This window comes from Sapajus apella, unplaced genomic scaffold (genome assembly GCF_009761245.1).
Source record: "Sapajus apella isolate SASKATOON/1434 unplaced genomic scaffold, GSC_monkey_1.0 scaffold25, whole genome shotgun sequence".
NCBI lineage: Eukaryota > Metazoa > Chordata > Mammalia > Primates > Cebidae > Sapajus > Sapajus apella.
The window spans coordinates 17,385,137-17,400,205 of record NW_022436965.1 but is presented as its reverse complement, the minus strand read 5'-3'; the positions used below and the strand labels follow the sequence as shown (position 1 = coordinate 17,400,205).

At 42.6% G+C, this 15,069-nt stretch overlaps 2 long non-coding RNA genes across 3 annotated transcripts in view; one reads left to right on the top strand and one right to left on the bottom strand.

Annotated features, from left to right (window-relative positions):
- The window catches only part of LOC116560139, a 22,170-nt gene extending 9,913 nt beyond the window's left edge, over window positions 1-12,257 (top strand). Inside the window, exons 2-4 of one of the 2 annotated variants that reach the window (XR_004272815.1) lie at window positions 473-687; window positions 2,552-2,653; window positions 11,170-12,257. This is a non-coding gene — a long non-coding RNA (uncharacterized LOC116560139). Of the gene's footprint in view, window positions 1-472; window positions 688-2,551; window positions 3,663-11,169 lie in introns of those variants that run through there. The other variant, XR_004272814.1, reaches the window with a different exon arrangement.
- Window positions 11,433-14,899, bottom strand: LOC116560138. The gene is made up of 2 exons (XR_004272813.1): window positions 14,463-14,899; window positions 11,433-13,084 (listed from the first exon to the last, which is right to left on the bottom strand). It is a non-coding gene; the product is annotated as an uncharacterized LOC116560138 (long non-coding RNA).
- Between the last annotated feature and the right edge of the window lie 170 nt (window positions 14,900-15,069).

The following is a 15,069-nucleotide window of genomic DNA, read 5'->3' as shown; positions in this document are numbered from 1 at the left end:
TTCCTTCCTTCCTTCCTTCCTTCCTTCCTTCCTTCCTTCCTTCCTTCTTTCCTTCTTCAATTATCTATTATTTATTATTATCTATCATCTCTGTTTATTCACCTATCCACCTAGGATAGACGTTAAACTAGGCCGGGCATGGTGGCTCTTGCCTGTAATCCCAGCAATTTGGGAGTCTGAGGCGGGTGGATCACCTGAAGTCAGGAGTTCCAGACCAGCCTGACCAATATGGTGAAACGCTGTCTCTACTAAAAATACAAAAATTAGCTGGGCATGGTGGTGGGCATTAGTAATCCCAGGTACTCAGGAGGCTGAGGCAGGAGAACTGCTTGAGCCCAGGAGGTGGAAGTTGCAGTGAGCTGAGATCACGCCATTGTACTCCAGCCTAGCTCAAATAATAATAATAATAAAATTAAAAAGATAGACATTAGCTATTCATTAATATCTTTTTTTTTTTTTTTTTCACATTTAGGCATTGAGAGTGATCACACCTCCGTCCTGCTCTAGCCAATAAAATGTGAGCAGAGGTCAAGATTTATGTCCCTTCCAGGAAAAGCATTTAAAAGCTGATGCCAGTTTTCCATCTTTCCTTCTCTCTGCTGCAATGATTGGCATGTAGATGGTGGAGCCTCAGCTGGTCAGGGTCCCTAAATGAAGGCACTGTGGAGCCCACCTTGTATGGACTTGGTATGTACAAAAAATACACTATTGTTATGTTTGTGATGGACAGATCAACCTCAAGCAGAGTTTGCAGGAGAAGACACTTCTCAGTGTGGTGGGTATGTCTTGATATACCAAACTTCAGGAAGGCAGAGAATTAGCTATTTACTTCATTTTGGTGTTTTATACTAAAGATTCTGAAAGCTCCTATCAAACCACAATTTATTAATTTATAACAAAAAATATTTGGCTCGGCACGGTGGCTCACACCTGTAATCCCAGCACTTTGGGAGGCCAAGGTGGGTGGATCACCTGAGGTCAGGAGTTCGAAACCAGCCTGGCCAACATGGCAAAACCCCATCTCTACTAAAAATATAAAAATTAGCCAGGTGCGGTGGTGAGCATCTGTAATCCTAGTTGCTCGGGAGGCTGAGGCAGGAGAATGGCTTGAACCCAGGAGGCGGAGGTTGCGGTCAGCCGAGATTGCGCCATTGCACTCCAGCCTGGGCAACAGAGTGAGACTCTGTCTCAAAAAAAAAAAAAAAAAAAAAAAAATTATACAGCACAGATTATATATGTCAGGCATATGTTATTGTTATGTTAAACTGATGAGATTATGAGATTATTACTTAATTCAATTTAACTTGATTAATACATTGTTTTGCCTCTTCCAGAGAGAATTTAAAGTTGCTTAAAGAGAAATACAGCACAATAAAATAAAAAAGTGACTGAGTAAATTAAGAATAACATATAACATTTGCCTTGTAGAGTCATTGGGAGAAAACATACCTATCCATTAACATCACTGATAATCAGTAGATATCCAGCTCCTTTTTATGTCTGGACCCTTCTATATGCCTAAGTGATGGTCCCTCCCTACCCAGGTACCGGTTTCATTTTCCACCATGAGCAGGGAAGACTTCCTTGACTTACAATTACAAGCCAGCTTCCTTCACCCCACACTCATTATCACCCTTATTTATTATTTTTTAATTGTACTTATGTTGCAGAACTTTGCTCCTTAGTTCAGCTTAAACCAGGTTCTTGTCACACAACCAGGAAAAGTTAGCCATGCAGACACATTGAAGGGTGAGGGGAACGGAATTTATTGGGCAAAAATAAAAAAAATAAAAATAAAAGTCTCTGAGCAAAGCAAGAAGGGTTCTTGCTAACAGGCCCCTATTTCACAGACTGATTCTAGGCCACACACAGAAGCTGAAGAGACCAAGCTCCTCCCCACTGCAAATGACTCCAACTTCCTGAGGCCCCACCCCGTTCTCCCAGTGCATAGGCCAGTCAGAGACTCTTCAGGGATCCTCCCCCTTATCTTCCTCCTGCATCTATCATTTATCACCAACTGCCATACTTTCTATTTTACTTATTTATTTGTTTGATAAACATTAGCATGGAAGTTGTATGAAAGCAGGGATCTTTGTTCACTGCTATCCCCAGCACCTAGTATATGCATGACATATATAATCAGTGCAGTATAAATATTTTTAGTAAGTTACAAATTAATGAATTGTGACTTTATGGAGCTTCCAGAATGCTTACTATAAAACAACAAAAGGGGTGAAATAGTCAATTGCCTGGCTCCCTGGAGTCAGGGATATCAAGTCATATCCACCTCACTGAGAACTGCCTTCTGGAAACCCTCCTTGAGGTTGCTGTGCCCATCACCACCTTCCCAGCCTCTTTTCCCCTCTTCTTCCTTTTCTGCATGCTGGTTTTGAGAGGTACTAGTCACTAGACAAACTTCAATAACAATAATATTGAGACTAAAACTGAAATGATGATTAACCACTATTGAGCACTTATAATTTATCAATAGTACTCGTTCTAGTTTCACAGCTAAGTACATTCTATTCATGATCTCATTCATTAATTTCAGAAAACTCTGTGGGCAAGGAAATTATGATCCTGACTTGAAAGATGAGGAAATTTAAGCTGAAAATGCTGAATAATTTGCAGAGGACCACACAGTTCGTAAATGGTAATGTAGGCGTTTTTGTTATCTATTGCTATGTAATGATTCACCAAAAAGAAAGTGGTTTAAATCAATTTACTCTTATTTATCATGGCTCTGTGGATTGAATGGGCTCAGTTGAGTAATTCTCTCTTGGGGTCTCCCATATGTTTGTGAATGGTTGCAGGCAGATGGCTTCTGGCCTGGGTGTCCAAGGTAAGCTTCCCGTATCTGGCATCTCAGATGGGATGGCTCAAACCCTTGAGGACTGGCAGGGCGTCTCACTCTCTTTCTCTGTGTAGTCTGTCCAGATTGTTAGCTTGGACTTCCTCACAGCATGGAGGCCTCCGGATGGTCAGACTTCTTATGTGATGTCTGCCTTCTCATGAGCTATCCTTGGAAGTCCCACAACGTCACTTCCCTTGCATTCTGTTAGTTACAAAGAGCGGCTCAGATTCACTGTGGGAGGGCATAAATACCCTGGAAGGAATGACTCATTATCATGGTGGAATTTTTAAACCAGCCATTCTGAACCTAGGCTAGAGGTTGTAAACTCATTGTCTGAATGGAACTGGCAGATCTTTATAAGCAAGGAAGCCTGATGCAAGACAATTGTGCCTGGGACAAACTGTGCTGGACTGAAGAACACAGGTGTTATTAAGGGGCACTTACTGCTCAGCACCAGCTGACTTTGCCTTGCAGGACTACAGGCCCCTTGTTACTGCATCCTCTGAATTTTCAAAGGAAATTCAGCAACCTGGGTTTTATATAAAATATTTTAACATGGAAAACCTGATATTTGTCAAGCAAAACACTTCTGTGTTTAGCTTGTGGGCTGATAGCTAGATCTCCACTGTTCTAGATCTCCAAGGTAACATCTACACACATTAGCACAGCACACAAGGCCCTCATGACCTGTGGGGGTTACCTTGCCTGGCAGTCCAGCCTCATTTCTCACTTTTTTCTTTTCTGAGATGAAGTCTTGCTCTGTCACCCAGGCTGAAGTGCAATGGCACAGTCTTGGCTCATTGCAACCTCTGCCTCCCAGGTTCAAGCCATTCTCCTGCCTCAGCCTCCGAAGTAGCTGGGATTATAGGTGCCTGCCACCATGCCTGGCTAATTTTTTTTTTTTAGTAGAGACAGGGTTTCACCGTGTTGGCCAGGCTGGTCTCGAACTCCTGACCTCGTGATCCGCCCGCCTCGACCTCCCAAATTGCTGGGATTACAGGCGCCAGCCACCGCACCTGGCTGCGTTTCTCACTTTTCTCTAACATTTGTGCATTCACCAAGTATTTATTAATTCCTCCTATTTACCAAGTCTGTTCGATGTTCTGGGGATGTAGCAGAGAGTAAAACAAAGTCCCTGCCTTCAGGGGGCTTACATTCTAGTTGGACACAGACAATAAACAAATGTGTAAAATATCAGATGGCACTAAGCACCACAGGGAAAAATAAAGCCAGGTGAACCCTAGCTGGCAGGTTGCACAATGTACCCTGCTCTCTTGTTCTGCTCTTCTGTCTACCTTGAATGGCTCTTTTTCCTTTCAGCTTAACTGCCTTCTACCTATCATATCACTTGGGGATCTAGCTTGAGGGTCAAACCTCTGACCCCTCTCATCCTGCAAGTGTGAAATTGGTGACACCCCAGTCCTTGCTTCTAAGGTACTTGTGTCTACTCTCACCATATAGTTATAACTGTTTTTTTTAAGTTTATAGTTACTTTTCAGTATCCTCCACTAGGTAGTGAGTAAATTGAGGGCTTCTGCATACTCTTAAATTTTCCACAAATCTTTTTTCATTAAAGAAACAGTCTCTTTGGAAAGATCTTCAAGGAAGGAGCTGCTTGGTGGGAGAAGAATTCGCCTGCCCTCTGTTTTTTTTCTTTCCCTTTTCCAATAAGAAATGTTCTTTCCCCTTCTCGCAAAGCACAAAACTATGCATGAGGTTATTTGAAAATCAAGTAAAAGGACATGGTTTATGTCCTTTGGTTTGGGGGCTGGATATTCATGAGTATGAAATGTCTTATATTTTCAGTGAGTCACAGGAACCCAGACTAACTTTACCTGGTTGTGAGACATCAATACACTCATTCTGTTTGCATATTCATACACACACTTAGGCATGAAAAAAGATGAAACACGTCCTTTATAGCTACAGTCTGAGACTTATCTCTATGCATTTCACTAGGCAGATAAACAGGATGCACACTTGTAATCCACAAAAGTCAAACACTAAAATCTGCTTCTGGCACTGCCCTGTATCTGCCTGGTATCTTTGACTTTCTGTGTGCTGTGGTTCTGTCTGGCTTCTGCTGCCTAGCTTTCCAATGTGTAAAGCCTCCTTTGTCTAACATTCTGAAATCCCTTGTGGGTGTGCCTGGAGGCCAGCTTGGTTTTCTAGAAGACCCAAAAGTGATTCTCCCTCTGCCCTGCATGTTGCTGCCCTATGGAACAAGATGACGGCTAAATTTCTGTTGCTTGGTGGAGTACACACATGTTCCACTGCACTCTGGAACGCTTGAGCTCTTGGGCCCAGACCGCAGAGTGCTGTGGGCAGATCAGCCTCTGATCTGTCTCACCTCTGGAAACCCTGACTTTCAAGTTATGTCAGACCCTCTCCAAAGGAAAGTAACCAGGTCAGAAGCCTGTTTGAGCAGAGGAGCAGCCTTGGGCAGCAGGTGACTGCCTGGGAAGCTTGTGCCCTGGAAGGTTGGCTGTGGAGAAACGCCCACCCAAGGGCATAGGATGTTTGTGCCTTGCCTTTTAAGGGAGCGCTGCTTGTGGAATAGGATGGTCTGTTTTGGTTGCAGCTCCAGGAGCAGACTAAGCCAGACTGGCGGGAATGCCCGGAGGGGTCTAAGCAAACTTAGTAATGAGAATTCAGGTCACTTACCAGATTGGCCATTTCTCTTCAACTGGTAATTTGCTTCATATGATGCTTTCAGTAAAATGGGCCCAAAGGTTTTGTTGTTGTTATTTGTTTAAACATAAAGCTAAAATAAATGGAGATAATTCTTTAAGCCCTGTGTCAAATTCAGCTTTCTACATGAAATATTTCCTCAGCTTCCAACTCTGTTCTCTCCTCCTCCAGTCTAAATATGCCGTCTCTTCTTTAACACAATACTGATTTGGAGTCTTAACCTGTTTCTCACTTTCTCTTGTCACATAGTTACTGTTACACGAGAACTTCTCAGCTTCAATGCCGTTTTCCTGACTATGGACAATCAGGGTTCCTAGACTGGCTCATTCCCCTTTGCCTCCCTGAAGCGGTTAGTGTAGAGCTTTATGTCACAAGAACCCAATGATCAATAGTAGAACCAAATAGCTCTTAGCCTTGCACCATTCCCTTGCCCACTCCTGGTGACTTGATGACCTGCACTGGTCACATGCTAGGAGGATTTCCAGGCAGATTGCCTAAACATTTCAAACAGATTGGGTCACGTTGGTAGAGCACACAGCATGGCGTGAGCTTGGGAAATGTGTTATGTTTAGACCGCCCATGAACTTTATAGCTATTTTACAGTCTGAGAGCTATAGACAATCTTTCCACAGATGATAGCCGTGTCACGTCCTTGAGGACAAGAAATATTTTCCATTTCATTATATCCCCACAGTGGTACCTGGTGCGTGGTGCTCAGGAAGTGTTGGTGGAATGATTGATTAGGTCGCCTGGCTTTGCAGGGGCTTATCAGTTTATAATTTGCACCACTGACCTTCCCTCAAACTCCAGGGAGGTAGGAGGGACTGATGGTTAGCAGAAAATTGCCCAGGAGAGACAAGAAATTAATGCTTCTACTCAAAAAGTAGGATCTCTAGTAAGCCATAAAGGCTTAATGCTGTGTCTTTGTGAAAGGACTGAAGTCTGCCCTGTTTGTGCTGGATGAAGGCAGAGAGGAAGGGCAGCCACAGGGAAAGAAGGACTTTGAGATCAGGATGTTCATCATAAATGATGGAAGCTTGGGATTTAGCAAGAGAGAAAACGTAGTGGTGATGAACTCTAATTTCAGGCATTTAGGGGTACCTCTAATTGAAAAATTGTATTCTGGGGACCTGGAAAGCATTGTGGGAGTCAGAGGAGGTGAAACTTCAACAAAAATAGTTTCATATTGTCACACTGAAACTCAGTGGAATGTTAGGTGGGTGGGCAACTAGAGGTCAGCCCGGGATGAGCTCTCATCTCCTGGTAAGCTCTGCTCTGCCACTGAAGCACCCTTCTTAGGGCCAGAATCCCCCTTTGGGTGAAGTTAACCTTTTCCCTTCTCAGGAGCTGGGAGGACTCAGGCAGTTTTCATTGCCCTTTAACTGAAATTCTTAATCTCTTTAAGCATCTACTCAGTGTCCTTGTTGAGGTTACATTTGGTCTCTTTTGGTTGCAAATGACAGAAACCCAACTCAAAAAAAAAAGAAAATTTTGGCACCTACAACTTATAAAATGTGGTAATTATTTCCCAGATTAAGGTCCAGTTGGAATCCTATACTGAGGTGATATCCATAAAAGCCATCTTTGTCCATCTCTCAGCTCTACCGTCTTTAGACATTCTCATGTAGATGATCAGCCAAGCCCAGCAGAACAAAAACAATTCTTTACCGGTAGCTTCAGCAAAGGTCCCAGAGCTGCTCAGAAACAGTCAGATGCACCATTGGACCATCCATAATCTAGTCACTGGGCTAACGAGTCTCATGGGTTTAATGAAGCAAGCTGGATTCTATGCCTGGAGCAGTGGGATCAGCTGCAACGGAACCACATGAACGAGGGTGTAGGGGGGAAGCACAGGTGGATACTCAAAGAAAATTGGACTCAGCAAAAATGTGATGGTTGCAGGGCAAATTTACACTACAATGGCCAAGTGCAGTCACTTCACAAGGATTCTGCTGTGTAAGAGTTTATAAGTGTTCTGCTGGGTGCCACGGCTCATGCATGTAATCCCAGCACTTTGAGAGGCTGAGGAGGGAGGATCATTTGAGATCAGGAGTTTGAGACCAACCTGACTAGCATGGTAAAACCCTGTCTCTACTAAAATTACAAAAAAATTAGCCAGAAATGGTGGCACATGCCTGTAGTCCCAGCTACTCAGGAGATTGAGGCAGGAGAATTGCTTGAACCCAGGAGGTGGAGGTTGCAGTGAGCTGAGATTGTGTACTGCACTCCATCCTGGGCAACAGAGAAAGAGTCCATCTAAAAAAAAAAGTTTAAGAGTGTTGACATAAAAACACTCATTTCTCTCCATCTATGTTTTAAGGCTGGCCCCCTGAAATTGGTTCTTTCCCTCCTCAGGACCTTCCTTATACCTTAGAAAAGCAGGTTGTAAAAAGCTGGATGTTTTCTTGAGGAGGGCAAATATCATTTTATTTTTTCTCAGTTCAGAGAATCAAGAAGTATAGTCTCTGCTTCTCAGCTGAGGACAAATATATAGTTTCTAGGATCAATTATCTAGGGGCGAGATGACATCATAGATTTATCTGGATAGAAGTAAATTTTCACATGGTTTGAGTCCTGTCTCTAGGGCATTCAGGGTTTGTGCACCTGTGGTAAATGCCTGGCCCTGACTGATGCTGGGGGAAGCGGGGTTTTGACTCTGGCCCTGCCACTCACAACTGGATGAGCCTGGGTGATTCACTGTTTTCCTGGGCCTCAGTTTTCTCATCTTTTGTATTATGGTTTGGACTGAATACTCTGTCTCTAGTGTCATCACTTTTCTAAAGAGTTTGATTTTTAGCTGACAGTCAAATCCTTAATACTCTGAGTTGCCCACCAAGCATGATCTGATTGTCCCCTGAATGCATGAAGCACAGAGAACATGAAGCAAGGAAGGAGCGACATCTGTGCACAGGAAATCTCTAAAGCGAACATATTTAATATTTAATCTTTTCCTGTTTGCTCTGAGGCATTTCATTATTGGAAATGGCAGGCTGTCATCCACGATGCCTGGCACAGTTTGAGAAGGTCATTCTATCTCAGATTTTCAACTGAACGATGAGGAACATGGCCCCCAAACTGTGAGTCCCCTAAGGAATTGTGCTGGGACCATTATGTCCTTGCATCCTCTGTGGGTGCCGTGTGTGTATTAGGTGCTCAAGACAAATATGGGTGGACAGGAACAGAAATGAATGCTTTTTTGTTGTTTTGTTTCCGGACGTCTCAGATGTGGTGGGGAAGCACTAGGAGACAGGGCAGATTCTAACTCTTCCACATGCTGGCTGTGTGGTCTTAGGACCTCCTCTCCCCTCCTAATGTCACCATCTTTGAAACAAGAGACAGCGCAGGATGACCTCCATGTTAGTCTAGTGCTGAGATTCTAGAGTCATCTAAGGATTTAGGTGGGTAAGATGGTTGTTACAAACTGAATTTTGTACTCTCCCAAATTCATGCATTGAAACCCTAACCCCTAATGTGACTATATTTGGAGAAAGGACTTCTATGAGGTACTTAAGGTTAAGTGAGGTCAAAAGGGTGGAGTCTGAATGTGCTGGGAGTGGTGGCCTTATCAGAAGAGCAAGAATGAGATCACTTTCTGCCATGTGAACTCACAGCAGGGATGCAATCTGCAAGCCAGGAAGAGACCCCACACCAGAGCCTGACCATGCTGGCACCCTGATCTTGAACTTCCAGCTTACAAAACTGTGAGAAAATAACTTTCTGTTCTTTAGGCTACCCAGTCTGTGGTATTTTATTATAGCAGTGTGAGCAGACTTAAGATAACAGTACTGCAGCTGGCTGGCAAATAAGGCTCAGGAGAGAGACCTCATTTGTAAAATAACAAACTGGTACAAGAGCTAGGGATCTTTTCACTACTGGCTTTTCCTGTTGTCCCTAGGTCTGTGACAGACAACAAGCCACACCTCAGACACAGAGCCCATATGCTTAAAACTTGCTTCTCATGAGCCCCCCAGTGTGGAAGGCTCCCAAGATATCCAGCTGCACACCCCTAACCAATATCTACTAGGCACTCAAAGGAAACAGTGGGTGACAAAAGCAACGACTTTGACATTTAAGTCAGCCTTTGGTGCATCTGCTTTCCCACAAACCCACCATGACACATGTTTTTGCAATAAAGCATTTCAAGCGCAAAAAAAGGCCGCATAAAAGAGCCCACAAGACCCAGGTGTTTCCAGTCTTAATAGATGTTGTTTGAGGTGCGCCTCCCACCTTATCCCACCTCCTCACTGCCCTGCAGTTGGCGGCCCTTTCAGCTTTGCACACTTGGGGGCGCTACTCACGGGAATCACCTGAAGCACTGCTTTTTTGTTTCTGTTTTGAGACAGAGTCTCGCTCTGTCACCCAGGCTGGAGTGCAGTGGTGCGGTCTCAGCTCACTGCAACCTCTGCCTCCCAGGTTCAAGTGATTCTCCTGACTCAGCCTCCCAAGTAGCTGGGATTACAGGCACCCGCCACCATGCTTGGCTAATTTTTTGTATTTTTAGTACATACAGGTTTTACCATGTTGGCCAGGCTGGTCTCCTGACCTCAGGTTATCCACCCACCTCGGCCCCCCAAAGTGCTGGGATTACAAGTGTGAGCCACCGTGCCCAACCTGGAGAACTGTTTTTTGTAAGCACTCCCACAATGGGCCCTCTGAGTTAGAATTTTGCCTCAAACACCAATAGGCAGCATAATCTCATGCCAGTCATTTAACTTATTTGAGTGTCAGTTTACTCATCTGTATTCAAACAGATATTTATTGAGTACCTCTAATATCAGGCATTAATCTAAGTTTGGAATTCATCATTAGCCATTTCTTTTTGAGAAATTCAGACTATTAGTCATGATATGATTTAGTAACCCCTGTGTGACCTCTATCACTGTTCTCAGTCATGCACATTGTATCATGCTTGCACATGAGGACTGAGAATACAAGATCAATCTGCAGAATCACTACCTGAATTTTCATATCAGGGTTTGCCATGAGGGTTCTAACTGCAAGAGAGCCTGATGAGCCTCCTGATAGAAATAGTGAATGCACTGAATGGTATTTAAACCTTTGCACCAGGAAGGAGGGCAGTAATGCTTCCTGGCTTTTTGGGATGTGTTTTGGGTGGCAAGAAGGTTATCTGGAGGCAAGAAAGAACAAAAGTTGCCATGGATGGGATCCTGTTGGATTATTAACAGGAACGAATACTGTTGGGTGTAAGCCTGTGTAATTTCTGTTAAATATCGCCTCTCTCTCTCTCTCTCTCTCTTTGCAGTATTTAAGGGTCAAAAATTGGTAAGAAATTGAAAAAGTGAATGAATTGTAACTTGACGGTGCTGTAAAACTACTACTTGGGGAGTCTGTTAGAGTTGTTTCAACAATTATTAATTGAGTGTGTATTAGTTGTCAGGCACTCTGCTAGGCTGCGTCTAACACTGCCCATATTCATGGCGTTAGAATACAGTGAGGAAGACAGACATTATAAAAAATATGTGTAAATATGTGTGTATATTTATGTGTGTGTGTGTGTGTATGTGTGTGTGTGTGTGTCTAATGGGAAATTGTGATAAGTACTAAAAAAGAAAAAAAACACAGAATATTATGAAAGAGAATACTAACAGGGATTATCTCACCAGATGGAGTGACCAGCGAAGGCCTCCTTGAGGATGTTATATTTAGGATGGAAGGATTCAAGGAGCTGGTTGTAAAAGAATGGGGCAGAAGTGTGGCAAAGAGGATTCCAGGCAGTGGGAGCTTCTCAAGCCAAGGCCCTGAGGTGGAAATCACTTGCCATGTTTGAGGAACTGAAAGGTTGTGCAGACATAATGTGGTGAGAGAGGAATAAAGTGAGGTAAGTTGGAGAGTTAGAAAGAGTCCAGAAAATGCAAATTCTTGGAAGTCATGGAAAAAAGTTCAGATTTTATTCTAAAGTCAATAGAAAGCGACCGAAGTGTTATTTGAAACAGCAGAGTGATGTGGTTGGGTTTACATGTACATCGGCAGCACCTGAGGCAGTGACATGGCCCACCTCAGTGAGAGGTGGGAAACACACCTCTGCTTCTTCTACAGTCAAGTCAGCAGCAGGCCATTAAGGGCTTCAGAGTGCCATCAGGGCCTGGAGCACATGGCATCACTGAATGACGGTGCAGAGAAATCTTGATTCCCAGCAAGAAATCCTGTTCCAGAACTGGGACCCTTCTGCATCCATTAATTCAATCAACATATATTTGTGAGTTTTTACCAATAATGGTGAGCAAATAGACACAGTGTACCACATATAATTTGTTAGTACTCAGTATCATGTCTGTTATTCTATACTTTTCCCTGTCCCCAGGAGCATGAAGTCTAGAAATTACAATTTCTATCCTCCATTGCAAACAGGATCCCAAATAGATTCCACCAATAAGAAGAAATTGCATGAGATTTAGAAGGTAGAAGGGAAGGGGAAGCCATTGTTCTGCATAGCAGCTACTGGGAGAGTAGAAGCAGTGTGGAATTTTCTCACTGCTTTTGGGTGTCCTCCTAAGAATCACCAAGTCAGTGCTCCCAGCAACTGAAACAATTGGTTATAGAACAAGAACTGTACTTTAAAGTTTCCTAAAAGGGGTCTTCCTGAGCTTTACTTGCCCAGCCTTTAATTCCTATATTAAACCATTTCTTACTCTATATACTTAGAGTGGCTTCTTTTTTTCTGACCAGACCCTGACTGATCTAAATGGGACAAGGGAAGAGGGTATACTCCTGAGATCACAGTGTTAGTTTTGTATGGTGTCAGAATTGAATGATCACTTTGACTGTGTTGCAACTGTCATCCACAGCCTCTGGATTCTCCCCCTCAACCTCCTGCAACTTGGAGAAAACAGAGTTATGTGTGATAGCTTATCCCTCAACTCATTCTTTCACAGTAAAAAAGTACAGCAAAGTTCTTTTTCTCTTAGAAACTAATCTTATCAAATTGAAGCATAAAACAAGTTTTGGCCATCTACCTATTAAAATACAATAAGCCATCGTTAATATCTTGCAAAATTTCCTGAACCAATCGTATCTTGTGAGGTGGGAGTAGAAAAGGCCATATACAAAAAGGGTAATACAGGTTGAACATTCCTAATCCTAAAAACTCAAATCCAAAATGCTCCCAAATCCAAAAGTTTTGAGATTTAACCTGATACCGCAGGTGGAAAATTCCACACGTGACCTCACTTGGATCACAGTAAAAACACAAACAAAATTTTGTTTCATGCACAGAATTATTGAAAATATCATATAATATTATCTCCAGACTGTGTATACAAGATGCATGCAAAACATAGATACATTTTGTGTTAAGAACTGGGTCCCAGCTCCAAGATACCTCACTATGTGTGTGCAAATATTCCAAAATCTTAAAAAAGTTCAAAATCCAAAACTCTTCTGGTCCCAAGCGTTTTAGATAAGGGTTACTTAACTGCAGAAAGGTCAGACACCTTTTGGAGATGACAGGCGGGGGTGTGAGTGAATCCTGGTTACACATGTCACCAATGTTACTTTTCTTCTCTGAGTCCAATTACTCATCTGTGAAGGTAATATACATACTAATTTTTGTGGGACCATGGTGCATATTGCTAATGATGATGGTGATAAATAATAATTACAGCTAACAGTTGTAGAGCATTTACTATACCCTGGACACTCTACTAAGTGCCTCACATGAATTAAGTCATTTAATTAATCCCCACAATAATGTCAGAGGTAATGGAGACAAGGAATGTAGCAGGGCTGACAAGGTGACATAGTAACATGGGTTAAAAGTAACAGTTCCGCCGGGCGCGGTGGCTCACGCCTGTAATCCCAGCACTTTGGGAGGCCGAGGCGGGTGGATCACGAGGTCAAGAGATCGAGACCATCCTGGTCAACATGGTGAAACCCCGTCTCTACTAAAAATACAAAAAATTAGCTGGGCATGGTGGTGCGTGCCTGTAATCCCAGCTACTCAGGAGGTTGAGGCAGGAGAATTGCCTGAACCCAGGAGGCGGAGGTTGCGGTGAGCCGAGATCGCGCCATTGCACTCCAGCCTGGGTAACATGAGTGAAACTCCGTCTCAAAAAAAAAAAAAAAAAAACAGTTCCTCCAAATTACTGCAATTACAGTTAATAGTTCAGTAGGACATTTTAGGAACATGGCAGTTTTTTCATATACATATATGAAAAAATATGAAATTAAATATGCCCAAATAAGTAGGTTTTAAAAATAGAAAAAAAGTGGGAGATTTTGCCACATCATCTCTCAAGACATTCCACAAGCTGCAATTACAGAAACAATGTGATCCTGGTATTAGAATAGATAAACAGATCAATGAAACAGAAATAAGAGTTCAGAAAAAGACTCAACTATATGCAGAAACTTGATATGTGATAAATATGCCAATTTAGTGGGGGAAAAGATGGGTTTTGTGGGAAAATTCGTTTCATACATGGGGAAAAATAGACTCCTGTCTCATCTCACAAAGGTGGACTCCAGATGGATTAAAGTCTACATACAAAACCTGTGCAGCTATGGATTAATAACTAGAATATAAAGTACAAGGAGATCCTGCAAATCAGCACAAAAAAGGTAGGAAATCCAGTTTAAAAATGGGTATGGCATGTGAACAGGAAATATATACAAAAAGGAAAACCTGAATGCCAACAAGCCTATGATCAGATGTTCAACCTCACAAGAGATCAGAAAGAGGAAGATATAGACAATGATTTATAACTTTATAGTCATAATGCTTGGCAAAAATTAAAAGGTGGATAATACCAAGTAGAGCTGAGGACATGGAATAAAATAGTTCTTACATAATTGGTGGTGGTGTTAAGGCATTCAGCCACTCAGATGAGTGTCAATAAATCAGTTAGTGAAATTAAATATGTAGGTGCATGTCTGTGAATGTACTGGGGTCTTTGCTCACCTCTGGGGAAAATCAGAAGATTTGGTTTTCTTACTGACTTGGCAGATACTCTTGAAATTCTCCTCTAAGTTTGTGAAGGTTCATAGTGGCTGCTTTCCTCATGCATCACTCTCTGTGACTGCTGAGTCACGTCTGGAGCTCCGAGTCACGGTCCACTGAGTCCACTTCCCTGCTACAACACTGCATGGAAGAAAGAAATAGGAACTTTGTTCTCTTTATGACCTTGTCCTTTTAACCTCCATGTGACTAGTGTAGTAGCATAGTTAAATCCTTTTTCTAGATGGTTAAGACAATTCTGAACAAAATTACAAAGCTGGAGGGACCACAATTAAAGATAACTTGAATATTCATCTAATGAGAAGTTATCTTAAAAAACTCTAATAACTTGTATACAGTGGTTTCTCTTATTTGGTCCTCCAAGTGAATTTGCTCCCAAGTGTCACCCAGGTCCCTTTGAATCTCTATGGCTGGTAAGCCTCTCCCTCCTCCTAAAAGAGATTGTTGGCTCTGAATATTTCTCCTCTGTCTATCCTCCAAGGAACCTCTGGTTCCAGAATTAGAGATTCCGCAGGTAAAATTGGAGAGAGTAGAGCAAGACTGAGCAAAG